This window comes from Bacillus rossius, chromosome 2, assembly GCF_032445375.1.
Source record: "Bacillus rossius redtenbacheri isolate Brsri chromosome 2, Brsri_v3, whole genome shotgun sequence".
Taxonomy (NCBI): domain Eukaryota; kingdom Metazoa; phylum Arthropoda; class Insecta; order Phasmatodea; family Bacillidae; genus Bacillus; species Bacillus rossius.
In genome coordinates this window covers 112,381,574-112,396,250 of record NC_086331.1, presented here as the reverse complement: position 1 = coordinate 112,396,250, position 14,677 = coordinate 112,381,574, and the positions used below count along the sequence as shown (strand labels likewise).

Genomic DNA, 14,677 nt, shown 5'->3' with positions numbered 1-14,677 from the left:
CGCGAGTCACTCATCTAGATAATTATGATGATTCATTTCTAAATCGGCAAATACCTGAGCAATGTAGGCTATTTCTTGCCACCATAATCATAGATAAATGGAAATATTTCCCCAATCCCGCAAAAATTACACTTTACTCTGCTGTTATTGGTTTTTGCGCCGTGCATTTGTCGTAACAGAAATAAAGTATGTTAATTTTATGTCTTAATTGCATGAACTCTCTCTCATTTAAATGACTGTACTATGTGTGTTTATGAATCAATAAGTTTAAAATCATGGTGATCAAATCTTGTGCCCATGTTCAGTGTTGCTGTGATTTTTTCAATATTGAATTAAACTTATTGCTTTGGATTTTCATCACTCTTCTTTATTGAAAACTTTAATCAGCGAAACATAGCCAGAAGTTTTTAGAGCAGCACAAAGTATGTGCGCAGCCAACTGGTTTTATTCCCCTACTTCTCCTCAAACCCCTCGGGAGATGGCTTCCTCACATCGTCGCAAATAACTGTCATGACTCGTGACAACAATATAGTTGCGCAGGGTAAAACTTGATGTGATCAATGAAAGCATTAAGTTAATCTGAACCAGATTACTAACAGGAGTATTCTACTCGTGATTGTGTTTCCAATCGGCTAAAGCTTGAAGCCAACTAAGTAGTACTGATGAATTTTTTTTAAGTGCTTGTATATTTATATATACTTCTATATTTATATATATTTTTAAGTGCATCTGTATTTATATAAAGGGTAATTTTGTGAGTACTTTGAATATTTTTCCATTATGTTAGATTGTTATAGTGGAAATTATGAAACTTGTTTAATGCAAATGTGCATACTTTCATTGAAGACTTTATTGACATTTCCCACTTTGCTGATGAAAATTAGTCCCTGTATCTTTTGCGTGACCTGATGTCAAAAACCTACCTTTTATTAGCATTAGAAACACTAACATACGTAAAACACAATGTAGGGTGGGCTGTTAAGGCATTCATGTGCCTCGACACTGTGGTAATTATTCTGTTATTAGTGTTGGTATCCACAAACTTTGTATTCATTCTGTTTATTATTGGTTGACCTTATATTTTTATTAATAATTGTGTGAAAAATTATAGATACATTTAATTGAAGAGCATTTGGTCATCACAGGAAAAACAAGACTGACTCTCAAATATGTATAAAACACTCAAAGCGAGCCAAGATTAGCAGTTGTCGAAAAGAAATGGCATTTATCTGCAATGGCTTATGTTAATATTTTCTCACCAAATTACTTACATCCATTTCAAAATATTTTTAAAGATCACCGAGTTATTGCCTGAAGGTGATATGACCAGCTTAATGCTTGTCCGAGCCACACCGCACGGCCGAGGATGCGGATCAAACCATCACTTAGCGCAGACTGGTACATCTGCCCTCAGCAGCAGGCAGAAAAAGCATGGGGATTGAAGTGCCTCATGATATTGGGGTAGTGTGCTGCACGGTAGTGTAACAGCTGGACGTAAGGGTTAAGCAACAACTAATATAAAATGTCTCTTGGTTAGCAAACATTCAATTGAAAGATAAATCAAGTACAGATTAAATGTGATAAATTTAGCTATGCTTCCCAAAATTTTTCACTGGTTGTGATCTTATCATTTTAATAAAATATATGAAAAAACCCATAGTGAAAATATATGACCGAAAAAAGCAATGGAAGGTGAAGGCGGTGGAAATAATTATTAAAATTTTGATTTCTATGCTTTCATTAATTAACAAATTTTTAGTGTCTAAATTTCTAGGTATGACAAAAAAAACTGTTAGGCTAGCACATAAATAAATAAAATAAATAAGAATTATTATTATGGGCCTCGTTCAGCAGTGAACGAAACACCATAAGGTAGTTGTTTTATATTTAGTTTTCGATTTATTGTGGCTTGTACACATCATACACAACACAACAACCCCTGTCCATCTTGACTTGACAGTGGTACCAACAGAGGCTATGCACATTTACCATTCTAGGCAATTATCCCTACTACCATACATAACACTCCTTTCCCCTACATGAGGTTCCCACACTCTACTATACACAATAATAACACACAGCACATGACACACAATCTCACATCACGAAGTCCTTAGTCCATGCTGGTTTCACTGATGCCCTGAGTGGCCTGCCTCCATCATACAACAAGTCTCCACTTGGACTGTTCCCCTGATGCACCCGTGGTGGGCTGAATCCTTTGAACCCAGCCTCATCGTCCTGGACCGGAAGTGGTGGCAGCAGCCCTGGCGGCCGTGACAACTCTCGAGGCTGGCCAAAGTCTTGACTCCAGCCTCCTCCCCACTGCCTGGAAATGGCAATGCCTGTGCATTTCCCTTTTCAGAACTCCTTGACGGTTCCGGCTGATCTGCCCCCTTTTTTTGTGCTTCCTAGGAACCTCTCGCATCTGGAGGGAAATCCCTCTCACGTTCCACCACTGATGGATACCTTGTTCGCAGCTGGTCGACATTCCGCCACAGCCTTTCTCCTCCACTTGTTAACACAACATATGATACTGGCCCTGTTACTGCCACAATGGTGGCAGCTAACCATTTTTGTCCTCGTGCTGTATTCAGAGCATATACCAAATCATTTAGCACGAAACATCGTGGTTTGGCAGTCAATTTCTTGCTCTCCTCCTGCTTGTCCGTCATCTCCTGTACAAAGTCGGGGTGAACTCTATCCAAGCACGTCCGCAGACGCCTACCTATAAGTAGTAATGCCGGGCTGGATCCTGTTGTGGAACAGGGCGTTACGTGTTGAGTCAGGAGCAGTCTTGCTATTCGTTGGTCCAGGTCACTACCCTCTATTCGTTTAAGCATCTCCTTGGTGGTGTGAACCATTCTCTCTGCCTGACCATTCGAGGATGGGTGGTACGGTGCTTCTGTGACCAACCGAATGCCATTATTGCTGGCAAAATACTTAAATGCTCCTGACATAAATGCAGTGCCATTGTCACTGACCAGCACATCTGGAATTCCATGTGTGGCAAATAGGGTACGTAATGCTGTAATGACACTCCTCGCATCCGTGGAAGAGACCGGTATGACCTCGAGCCACTTGGAAAACGAATCAACAACGACCAGGAACACCTGGCCATGCAGGGGACCAGGAAAATCCAGGTGCAGGCGAGACCAAGGCTGCTTGGCCCACTCCCATTGTTGGTTGGGTGCCTTGGGTGGTGTGTGACGTCTGGCATGTCACACTACTGTACTGTGTGCTCCACATCTGCATCAAGACCAGGCCACCACACATAACTCCTAGCTAATGCCTTTGTATTAACCATGCCCTGATGACCCACATGCAAGGTTTTCAAAATCTCAGGTCACCCGGCTGGTGGAATGACGACCCGGGAGCCCCACAAGAGGCAACCCCGGTGTACGGTCAGTGCGTGTTGCCTCCTGACGAAGGGAACATATTCCTCCTCCTGTTTGTCATGCGGTGACAGACACGTGGTAGGATCGAATCAGCTCGAGTCATCGCAGCGATGTGACGTGCGGTCAGAGGTGGCAAATTTAATGCTTCGAGAAGAAGGACCTCCATCGGAACCGGAACATCTACATCAGAGGTAGGCCGTGGGAGACGGCTGAGTCCATCAGCATTTGCGATGCTGGAACCAGGCCTATAGCGCAGCTCAAAATCATAACCACTGAGGATTATACTCCAACACAGCATGCGTGGTGAAATGATGTTTGGATTTACCCGGTCTGTCATAAATAATCCAAGCAACGGCTTGTGGTTTGTGTGGATCGCAAAACGCCGACGATATAAGAAGTCATGGAATTTCTTGACTCCAACAATGATTCTCAGTGCCTCTTTGTCAATCTGAGCATAATGGCGCTCGGTGGAAGTCATTGTACGGGAGTAAAAAGAAATAGGAATGTCTTCACCCCGTGCGCTCTTCTGACTTAGAACAGCTCCCACTCCAAATTGACATGCATCACACGTCAGAATTAGTGTTAGGTCAGGGTCATAATGAGTCAACAAGGAATCCGACGACAAGAGGCGCTTGGTCACGGCAAAAGCTGCTTCATGTCCCTGTGTTTACTCCCACTTCGCTGAACTGTGCAATAGATCATGCAAGGGTTCTGCCACATCAACTTAATCCTTCAAGAAGGAATGATAAAAATTTAAGAGTCCAAGGTAGGCTTGTAGCTCTTCCTTCTTTAACGGAGTTGGTGCGTCGTGAATGGCACGAACCTTGTCCGGTGTGGGTCATAACCCACTTTGGTCCACTAGGAACCCTAAGAACGTTATCTCTGGTACTCCAAACTGACACTTTTCTGGTTTAACATGAATCTCAGCTTCCTGGTAACGCTGCAGTACCTGTCGAACCTTGCTACGCAAATCTTCTGCTGATGCATCCTTTACCAAAACGTCATCGAAATAATGGAACCACTCCATCTAGGCTAGATAATAACCCTTCCATAAACTGCTGGAAAATTCCAGGGGCATCACCTACGCCGAACTGCAGCCGATTAACCTGAAAAGCACCCATGTGTGTGATGATTGTCTGAGCCTTTGCAGCGTCTTCATCAACTACAAGCTGCTGAAATGCCTGTGCAAGATTGATCTTCGCAAAAGTGGTGCCCCCATTCAATTTGGTTAGCAGCTGGCGCACAGGTTGAATGGGATACAAGTCCTGCTGTAATGCCTTGTTCAAGGTGCTCTTGTAGTCCCCACAAATTCTGACCTCCCCATTGTGCTTAATAACATCAATCGGTGTCGCCCACTCCTCATGCTTAACCGGTGTATACACACCCTGGGAGACTAGCTTTTCCAACTCCTTTTCCACCCTTGGAAGGAGTGCAAATCGAACTGAACGAGGCTTAAGCTGTATAGGTCTGACTCCTGGGTCAAGCTGAAACGATATAGGTGGCCCCTTGAACTTACCCAAATTTTTGCTGAACACCTCTGGAAATTCCTTGATAATGCCGTTACACGCTTCTGAGATACGTTAAACACAAATAACTTCTATCCCAAGGCGTGCATCCAATTTCTTCCAAGAAGGGAACGCTTCAATCCCTTAGCAGTGATGAGGGGAAGTGTGCACTGTTGTGACCCATATTGTACCTGGACATTGCAAGAGCCTATCGACCCAATTTCATTGTTACTGTAATCATGAAGTACACATGCTGCCTTACTGAGTGTGGTAGGTGGGCAAGGGAATATCTTCTGATAGGTACATTCATCCACTATTGATAGACCCGCACCAGTGTCTACTTCCATTTCAATTAACTGGCCATTTATAGTTACTGTAGTGCTGAACTCCGATGCTTCCGACACTCCTATATTCCACAAGTGATACACATTTGGTTCGAACATGTCATTGACTATCGCGGGCTGTGGCGCATCCTGTACAGCATTTACCTTAACATTAGATTGCAACTGTGCTGCTTTGGTTCGATAGATTCTCTCAATGTGCCCCTTCCTCTTACAGTAAAAACAATCACTATCCTTAAACCTACACGGAGGTTTGTGACAATTTGCACAGCTTGAGCAAGGAACTACATGCTTAATAAGATGTGCTTTGTTTCCACTAACCTGATCCGGTGCAGCCTGGAGCGGCATACGACTTAATTTATCTGTATTTACCACAGATGTAGAAGCCCCTCCGATTTCTCTGGAATTCTGGTAGGCAGCTTCAGCAGCTAGGGCCTTTTCTTGCGCCTGCGCAAACGACAATGTAACTTCAGCTAACAGTCTGCGCTGCACCGCTTCGTCGCCTAACCCACACACAAAACGGTCCCGCAAGGTTAAGTCCAACCCTTCACCGAATTTGCAGTGTTCAGCCAAACTTCGCATCTCCGCCACAAATTTAGCAATACTTTCACCGGTACGCTGACACTGCTGATGAAACTTAAACCTTTGAAAAATTTCGGTAGGTTTTGGCGCAAAATGGTGCTTCAACAACGCAATGATTTCTGAATATGTTTTTGTTGCTGGGTTCTTTGGTGATATGAGCGACCGTATTATTGCGTACGTTTTTTGTCCACACACACTCAAAAACACTGCCAGTTTCTTCCTGGCTGCTGTAATCTCGTTCGCCTCAAAATAGAATTCCAAACGTTCTGCATACGCATCCCATCCCTGCGGCCGACTCGCATCGAACTCCTCAATGTGGCCTAACAGGTTAGCCATGTCGATATTGCTCCTAGACGAATTACTTGTACTATCCTCGTCGCCAGTATTCTATATTTAGTTTTCGATTTATTGTGGCTTGTACACATCATACACAACACAACAGCCCCTGTCCATCTTGACTTGACAATGGTACCAACAGAGGCTATGCACATTTACCATTCTAGGCAATTATCCCTACTACCATATATAACAGTAGTGATATTTTAAGGTTGAACTAAAGTGACTGTGACATGAATTATCATTAAGTTATCAGTAAAACTAAAATGTTTGTGGTTGTTTTAAAAAAATTGAAGAAGTTAAAAAATTTTGATAAGTATTTTTCTTTGTATTCTAAAATATCAAAAACACACACGTAAGATATACAACAAGTTTAATCAACAAAATTATGTCTTAGCACCCTTCAATGAAGGGAGCTGCACAATTATTTATTTGGTGACCAATCTGTATCTCTAATATCAAAGATGCTACTTGTCATATAATTTGCGAGAAATTGTAATTGGTAGTGCATGCCAGGTTTGTTGACGAGGGTGATTAAGCCAGATTGCCGAATTACTAGCTGCGCAGAGCCCCTTTCCCCCTCATGGCCATATAGAGCCCCCTCTCTCCCCTTCCCCTCCCCCTCTCCCCTATCACCCCCTCCCCACCCCCTCTCACCCCTTCCCCACCCCCTCTCCCCCTATCTCCCCTCCCCTGCTCCCCCTCCCCCTCCACCACTCCCTCTCTCCCCCTCTACCCCTCGCCCACTCGCCCACCCCCTCCCCCTTCTTCAGAGACGAGCACTTGCATCATGCATGTAAAATATCTTCCATGCTAAACACTAAACTACTTCACACTGTAAAACTATTTAGACAAATCTTATGAAAATTTAAGTGGTAAACCAAGAAACCTTTCTGGCCAAATGCTGGGATGCTTTAAGAAGAAAATAAGTTACTGTTAAGGTTGCTGTCTACTTGCAACTACCCTGGATGCCAAACATTATTCAGAACTTCAGGTGTTACTGTGACATTAAATAAATGCTCAGAAAATTCAAGTGGCTGCTTTTATGTGCAGTGTGGGAATGGTAGTATTTTTCTTCTGTTTTTGCGTGAATTTTATTTTTTTGATACTTGAAATCACTAAAATGGGCCTAATCACAATTGGTTTTTATGTTTGAAAATTCTGGTACTGAATCTCAAAGGCAGCAGAACAACAAACATCACAATACTGTCGTCATTACTACCCTACTACTTTACAGACAATGGAAAGATGGGATGCCAGTTTGGTGAATTGTGCACTAGAGATGGTGCACCATGTGATGTACCATCCAATGTTGCCTTATGTGCTTTCTAGCTTCTAGATCTTATACACACAAAATAGGTCCAGCCTGACAGTTTGTTACAACCCAGACCCCACTGGCTAGCTCAAAATTGATCTGAATTGTACATACAGGGTTTGTTCGGAAAGTAATAGGTCTGAGTCGATCTAAAAAAAAATTGAGCTAATCGTTACAATTCTTTAAAAACTTTCAAAGTAGGCTCCTTCTGCGTCGATGCAGCGCAGTCACCGCAATTTCCAAGCATTGAAGGCGTCACGGAAGGCATTCTCCGGAATAGCCTTGAGAGCCGCGGTGCAAGCTGCTTGGATCCCCCCTGTCGTCTCAAAATACTCGCCTTTCATCGGCCTTTTCAAGCGAGGAAACAAAAAGAAGTCCGGGGGGGCCACATCTGGGCTGTAGGCCGGCTGCGGAAGCGTTGGGATGCCGGCCTTAGTCAGGTAGCTATGCACAAGAAAGGCAATTTCTGGTAGTCAGTGATCACTTTTGGGACCATCTTCGCGCACACCTTACGCATGTTCAAATGCTCCGTCACAATGTCATGAACCACAGATTTTGGTAAATTTTACATCTGGGCAATTAAACGAATACTCAGTCGACGGTCTGAGTTCAAAACTTTGCGCACACGAGTCACATTGTCGGGGTTTGTTGAAGTCGAAGGTCTTCCAGCACTGTCTTCATCGGCGACCTCTTCCCGGCCCTTCGAAAAGGCCTTGTGCCACCGAAACACACCACTTCTTGCTAAAGCATCATCTAGGTAAGCCTGCTTGATCATATCAAACGTCTCTGTCGCAGATTTACCGAGTTTCACACATAATTTAATCGCGTACCTCTGCTCTAACGAACGCTGCATTTTTGGCTTGCACCACTCACAGAAACACGTCGCGCGAAAAAGCCTGTCCTGACTCTCCAGCTGCTCGGAGACAACTGACCAGCTGCTCGTTCGTTAGCTAGGAACCCCCTCTACCGAATCCAGTCGGTGCGCGCACGCTCCGAAGTACAGTCGCGGGGGAAGAAAATCAGCCCTATTACTTTCCGGACGAACCCTGTACATAAAAATACTTGAAGAATTTGTTGGTTTAGAATATACCTTTAAAATTTAATACAAGCCTTGCATATTCCTGATGAAAATAAAGTTTCTTGAGAAAATTAATGATGTTTACTGCTTTTTATTATCCTTTACTAAAAATTCACATTAGCACAATGGCCACCATCTTCCAACCAAAAAACTGTTCCAGATTGTGCACAGAACTCACAAAAAAAAATTTCATTGATTCATATAAACAATTTACTTTAAAATGGTACCAAAATGTCCAATGAAAACCTTATTTATTACTGCTATTAAAGCCAATGATTTCACACGAACTCATGGTACAAGCCAAGAGTTCCATACTTGGACATTGATGAAATGACTTATGTTTGCCTCATTATCAGCTTAACACCGATGACTGCAGTCAAAAATTTTTATATAACATGTCCAAAAATGTTTATAAATCGGCGCTGCCCAGACCGCAGCCACAAAATTCATTTCAACTCTACATTATTATTTTAATTCCAGCCATCGCCTGACTGTGACCATTCGGTATCACGACCACAACATGACTAATGACTGACCTGACTACCTCCATTTATGAAGGAGGGAGGTGGTCATGTGTCCCCACAACCAATCACATACAAACTGAAGACACACTTTCAAAAATCAGCCAATCAAAGCACAAGTTACAAGAAATTAAAAAAAAACTATTTACATACAACTAGGGGCTTTCCCTTCTCTGTCTGTTTCCAATTCTGATGACACATTTGTTCTTGAGTTCCCACGCTGAGCAGGGAACTACAGTTTCTGTCTCTCTCTTGCACTTCAGGGCACACCTTCCTATCTCTTTCTCTCTAACACTGATGTAATTTACCATCACATTGCATCATCATACTTTGAAAACTTAACCAACCAGCCAAATAGGTAATAATGACTTTTAGCAGCTTTGATGTTTAAATTAAGTAAATTAACAGAAATACTTTAAAACATACACTAGTAAGAAATAAGAGCAAAACAACATGTTGCCAATCTATGACTACCTCTGAAACATTCAATCAGCTTTCATTTATATTGAAAAATAAAACCTAATCATTTATTGAAAATTATTAGAAACATTATAAAATGATTTATGTCAAGGCTTTATAGGTTAAGAGGGTAAGGGCTTACAATGCTACAAGTTCAAAATTCATTTGGTAGGCTTCTGGCAAAATAATAAAAAAATTGTTAATGTTTTCAATAAATAATAATTAGAAAGAATTATCCAACTAAATGGTTTAAAAAATGTGGGAGCCTGAAGAAATTAAATTTGGTAGATACAGTTAAAGTATGATTTAACTTGGTGGCTCATAGAAGAAAAAATTACACCTCAAGTTGAACCGTTTCCATGAACACATGTATTTCTAGGGTTTCCAATGTTATATTTTTGGCTTCATGGATACCATATTGTTACGAGGCAGTCAGAGATGGCCGGAGTGGCGTTCTAGCAGTCCTTATCTTTAGGGAAACCTCGCAAATACAAGTAACACCTGTCCCTCCCCATTTCACTACCAGTTTACGGACTCCCCATTAGTGTTTCTCTCTCTGTCCATGAGTCCGGGTGCCTCTGTATCTCACCTGGAGGGTTCTACGGGTCCCGAAAGCACTGTTGCCTGTAGTGGTGTAACTAGAATGCCATTATTCTCGCAGCTTGATGACATGACACTTCAGAGTGCTACGGGATCTTTCAGAGGGCTACCAGATCTTCCAAGGGTAATGCGGCAGGTATATAAGGTGACGCCGACTTGGCAGTGAGTGAGGCTGGTGGCAACACCCCAGAAAATGATTGGAAAGGCTGGTGGCAATACCGGCGAATCCTCGGAGTGATACAAGAGTGAAGTGAAGAGGTCGAGTGATCCGTTGGTGAGAAATAGCGGGTGACGAGTGACGGGCTTCGTGTGTAAAGATCGAAAAATGGTGTCACTACGCTGCGAACAAGTGAGTAGTGCTAAGCAGTGTGTTGGGACTGAGGTGCGTGATAAGAGATGAACAGTAAAGAGAGCCACTGTTGAGCCGAACTCAAGTGGGGAGAATAAATAGTGGACTTGTGAAAGTGTCATTAAGGCCGGTATTCCAAAAAACAAAAATAAGGGTTTAGGTGTTGAATATGCTACACTGGTATCCTAACCGTATTCCTATTGCACATTACCGCTCCCAAACCCTTAGATAGGTCACTTGCCAGTCCTTTAATCTTAGAGAGAAGATTTTGATGTCCGGTCTGTGACCTGTTTGAAGCCCAAACTTCTGCACATTCACAGAGATTTTTTTGGTGATTTCGTCCAGATGGTGGACCCAGGTCTGATGCCATTAACTTGTATATATACACTTTCCTGAACATTGGGGGACGTACCAAGCTTATTGGTATGCCAAATGAAACTTTTATAATGCAAACAAATCCTGGAATACATTTTGTACACTTCAATGGTCATAACAAGAAATAATCACAACTTAAAAAAAAAAAAAACTTGAGTAAATTGGAATGACAGCCTTGAATACCCATAGTTTCTTTCACATTTTTGTCGTGTCATAGCAGAGTGGTACAGTGCAAGGTACTCAGAAACGAGATTATGGTTAGTAGCAAGTTTTATTCCGTTATGACCACTATAATCCATGTAAAATAAATTAAATGCTATTTGTTTGAGTAATTGCTATAATAACTTTTAATACATATCTCAGTCCGTTGGTTTGGTTATTTCATGTAATAGAAATTATAGTATGTGTATATAAATTATTGAGGCACTGACATTTGTAAAGGAGGGAAGTGCCATTTTTCATCACATTGCCATTTCTCGAGGAAAAGAAGGATCTACTGAAAATGTAAAAGTGAACATGAACCAAAATTATCACAAATTTTTATCATAATAAACAAAATTAGTCAGTGGTAGTGCATTTATACTCCTCAATAGGTTTTTCTTTACCTGAAAAAAAAAAGCAGTAATGGCACTTACCTCCTTTTCATTGTCAACGCCCTAATTGTTATATCCTCTATGCTGTGAAATATTTTACGGTTACAAAAATTGTGTTATCAAATGTTAATAAGAATTGAAAAAAAGACTTTTCTTCAGATGTAAACCAGACATGCTGATTTTTGTCGTCTTCCATTCCTTTCATGTAAACCTAAACAAACAAACGTCAAGTAGCGGGATTGTTTCCCGATGTGCAACTGTAAACCTCGCGCCGGCACTGTTTATTAAAACAGTTTGGACACATTCTGGATTACGGCTCGCGAGTTTGGATATGGTTGTGTGCCAACATGGCAGTGCTTATTCGCTACCTTACCCAAACTCTTTGAATACTGCCCTAATTCGTGTACATTCATTCAGATTGTTGTAATTTAAGAAATAGTGTAATTATTAAATAATAAAAGAAACTCTAGTTGATTAATTGGACTACCCTTTCCGACCTATTTTCGCCACATTTAACAGTATGCAGATGATATATTTTCACCTTTCACAGTGTAGATTTTTTTGCCTAAGCTTTAAGTTTCTACAAAGAGACTTTTTTACTCCTCTGTCACCTTCCCTCTAACCAGATGTGTATCTGAAGCAGAAAGAAGGCTAAAATAAAAGTAAACGCCAAACACACACACTACTATTTTCAGTGCTAAATGATGTCCACTTATCACTTGTGAATGTATATTTTTATATTTTAGGAAAAGAAAAAAACTTTCCTGCAGTTTATCTAGGTCCGAGCTATATGAAACAAATATATATCATCTTATACACTTGTTATGTTTAAATTAGTGAATATGTGTGTGTGTATACATTGTAACATTGCAGAATTCCCGCCCCCTAATATTTTAAATATTTTGTTGGTGTTTTAATGATTATTATTAATTTAGATTATGTTTAATAGTGTTTTATTATTTAGTTTACTTTATAATATAAAATTAACGTATATTATTTACATTTTTTATATATTTTAAAGCATAGTATGGATAGTTGGACGGTAATTTCAAGAACATTCTAGAAGGAGTGAAAAGAAAGAAAGGACATGGGTGCTACACACTGTCGCTAGCTGGTCATTTGTCACACCTCAAGATAGTGCGTCGTTGGAAAATCCCAGCACATGGACGTGTTCCTGCGCACCAAGAAACTGGAACTTTTTCTGGGCGCAGTCTCGCCAGCCAATCAGGGCGAATCATGAAGTGGTGTGATGTGTCTCCCCAGGCCAGTATTTTTCAGGAAATAATGTGATTGGTCGGTTGGCCCACGGGGTTACCTCCCTTTGTTTTGTTCTTGTAAAGGGGTGGTAACTGCGTGGTGCATGGTCAGTTGTCGTCTACGGCTGGCAGTGGCCAGTAGTGGCCGGCAGTCGACAGTCGTTGCTCGTATTTTTCAGTTGTGTCGTCGTCGGACCGGTGTGACGTCCGGCTGCGGCAACTCACAATGAAAAAATGTAACTCGTTACAAGAATTCTTTTCAAATATAAACTAAATTTTAATAGTGTTTTCGCTTGTATTTGTTATTATTCTGGGTTGCCGAGCCGGGCCAACTCGGGAATGTAACAACATATACATAAAATCATAAAAAAAGTAACTATGACAGAACTTACTAGACTGGAGTGGCAGTTTATGAGAACTAAGTGAAGAAAGGGAGAAAGGGTATAATTATTTTATTGAATCCAAACCATGAATATTTTGGCCGTATTTTAGAATATGGACTATGTATGTAAATGCTTAAAAACTAGCTTTGGAGTTTTATTCCCATAGGAGAAGTGTAGCAGCCTGAAACTGATGAAAATTCAACTTAAGAGTAACTATTTTATTTCATTTTCTGCACATCCACCCTATTAATTACCTAAAATGGTAAAATTGGTAAATTTAGGGTATTTTAAAATAAATTGGTTAATAGATTCATAACTTTTATTTTGGGCTAGCTCTACAGGTATAGTATTTGTGTATTCTCTTATTAGCTTTGATTAATAAGCATTTCATATTATTTAAGATTTTTTGTTAATATAGAAATAAGCAATCATTCACAAAGCATCATTAACTATTAACATTTTTTCTTTATAACATAATGTAAGCTAGAAATAATCACACATATTAATTTTAAGAGCTAGATTCATTTGTCAAAATATCAAATACTGTCACATGATTACATTTGCAGCATCTTGAATACATCGGTACATGTGGTGTCTTTCAAGGGAGGCAATAATGCTGCTACACGATTTTGCATCGAGATGAAGAGACCTTAGATGTCAATTTGGAGTATTTCTGTCCATGATGTGTCGATGCATGCCCAAAATTCATTTGTTGTGGTAGGCCAGTTGCAGTCCAACGATGAACCATACATTTTCGATAGGCAAGAGGTTCGGTAAACGCTCACATCTATGAAGCTATGTGTCATGGTGATCATCCAGGAAACATCGGATGATGAGTGTCGCATGTGTTTGTACATTGACATGTTAGTACAAGGTCCTAGGTAAAGCCTGAAGATAGGTGTCAAGAACAGACTCCGAAACCTTTGTGAAATACCTAACAATTTTGGTTCGGCGTAGAAGCGATGCGAACTATGCGCGAGTGGGGCTGGTATTTGATGGCACCCTGTATCAATACTTGAGGCGCTGGGCTGGTATAACGGTGCATCTGCAGGTCTTAGCAGGACGAGCGCCATGGATGCAACCATCGAGGTGCAGCAAGCAGAAGCTGAAATCATTAAAGAAGATGATGGCCTATCATTTTTCTCCTGAGGCACGACGTTCCAGGCACCATTGCGGTCTCAGGAGCAGTCACTGGCAGCTGCAGTAGTGAGTGCCTGGAAATACACCCTGAAGTTGCAGACAGTGATAACTGTACGAGCATTCACGGATCGATGTGTCTCATGCCTAAACTCCTGTGCGAGCGTTTTGAATTTTTTAACATGGCTGTGTGGCCTGTAATCGTCGTGCACACCAGATGTCTGTCCTCGTGCTTATTGGTGTGACAGGGCCATTGGCTTCCAGCACATTGCTCGTCCCATCTCTCTTCAACCCACTGATCCCACACCCGCATCACTGCGTACATTTTTTTTTTATTGCGAGAACAAATTTCGCGGTAGGATGATCCACAAACTTGATAGGCCACAATTCTCCTGTGGTCAGTTGCTGAGATCTATTTGTATGGTAGTTGTGTTTTTCGATGTGGTATGCTC

The 14,677-nt window shown here is 41.3% G+C and overlaps 1 protein-coding gene across 1 annotated transcript in view; it reads left to right on the top strand.

The window, feature by feature from the left end:
- The window catches only part of LOC134529623 (carboxypeptidase D-like), a 111,944-nt gene that overhangs the window by 37,009 nt on the left and 60,258 nt on the right, over positions 1-14,677 (top strand). The gene's annotated exons all lie outside the window — the stretch shown is intronic.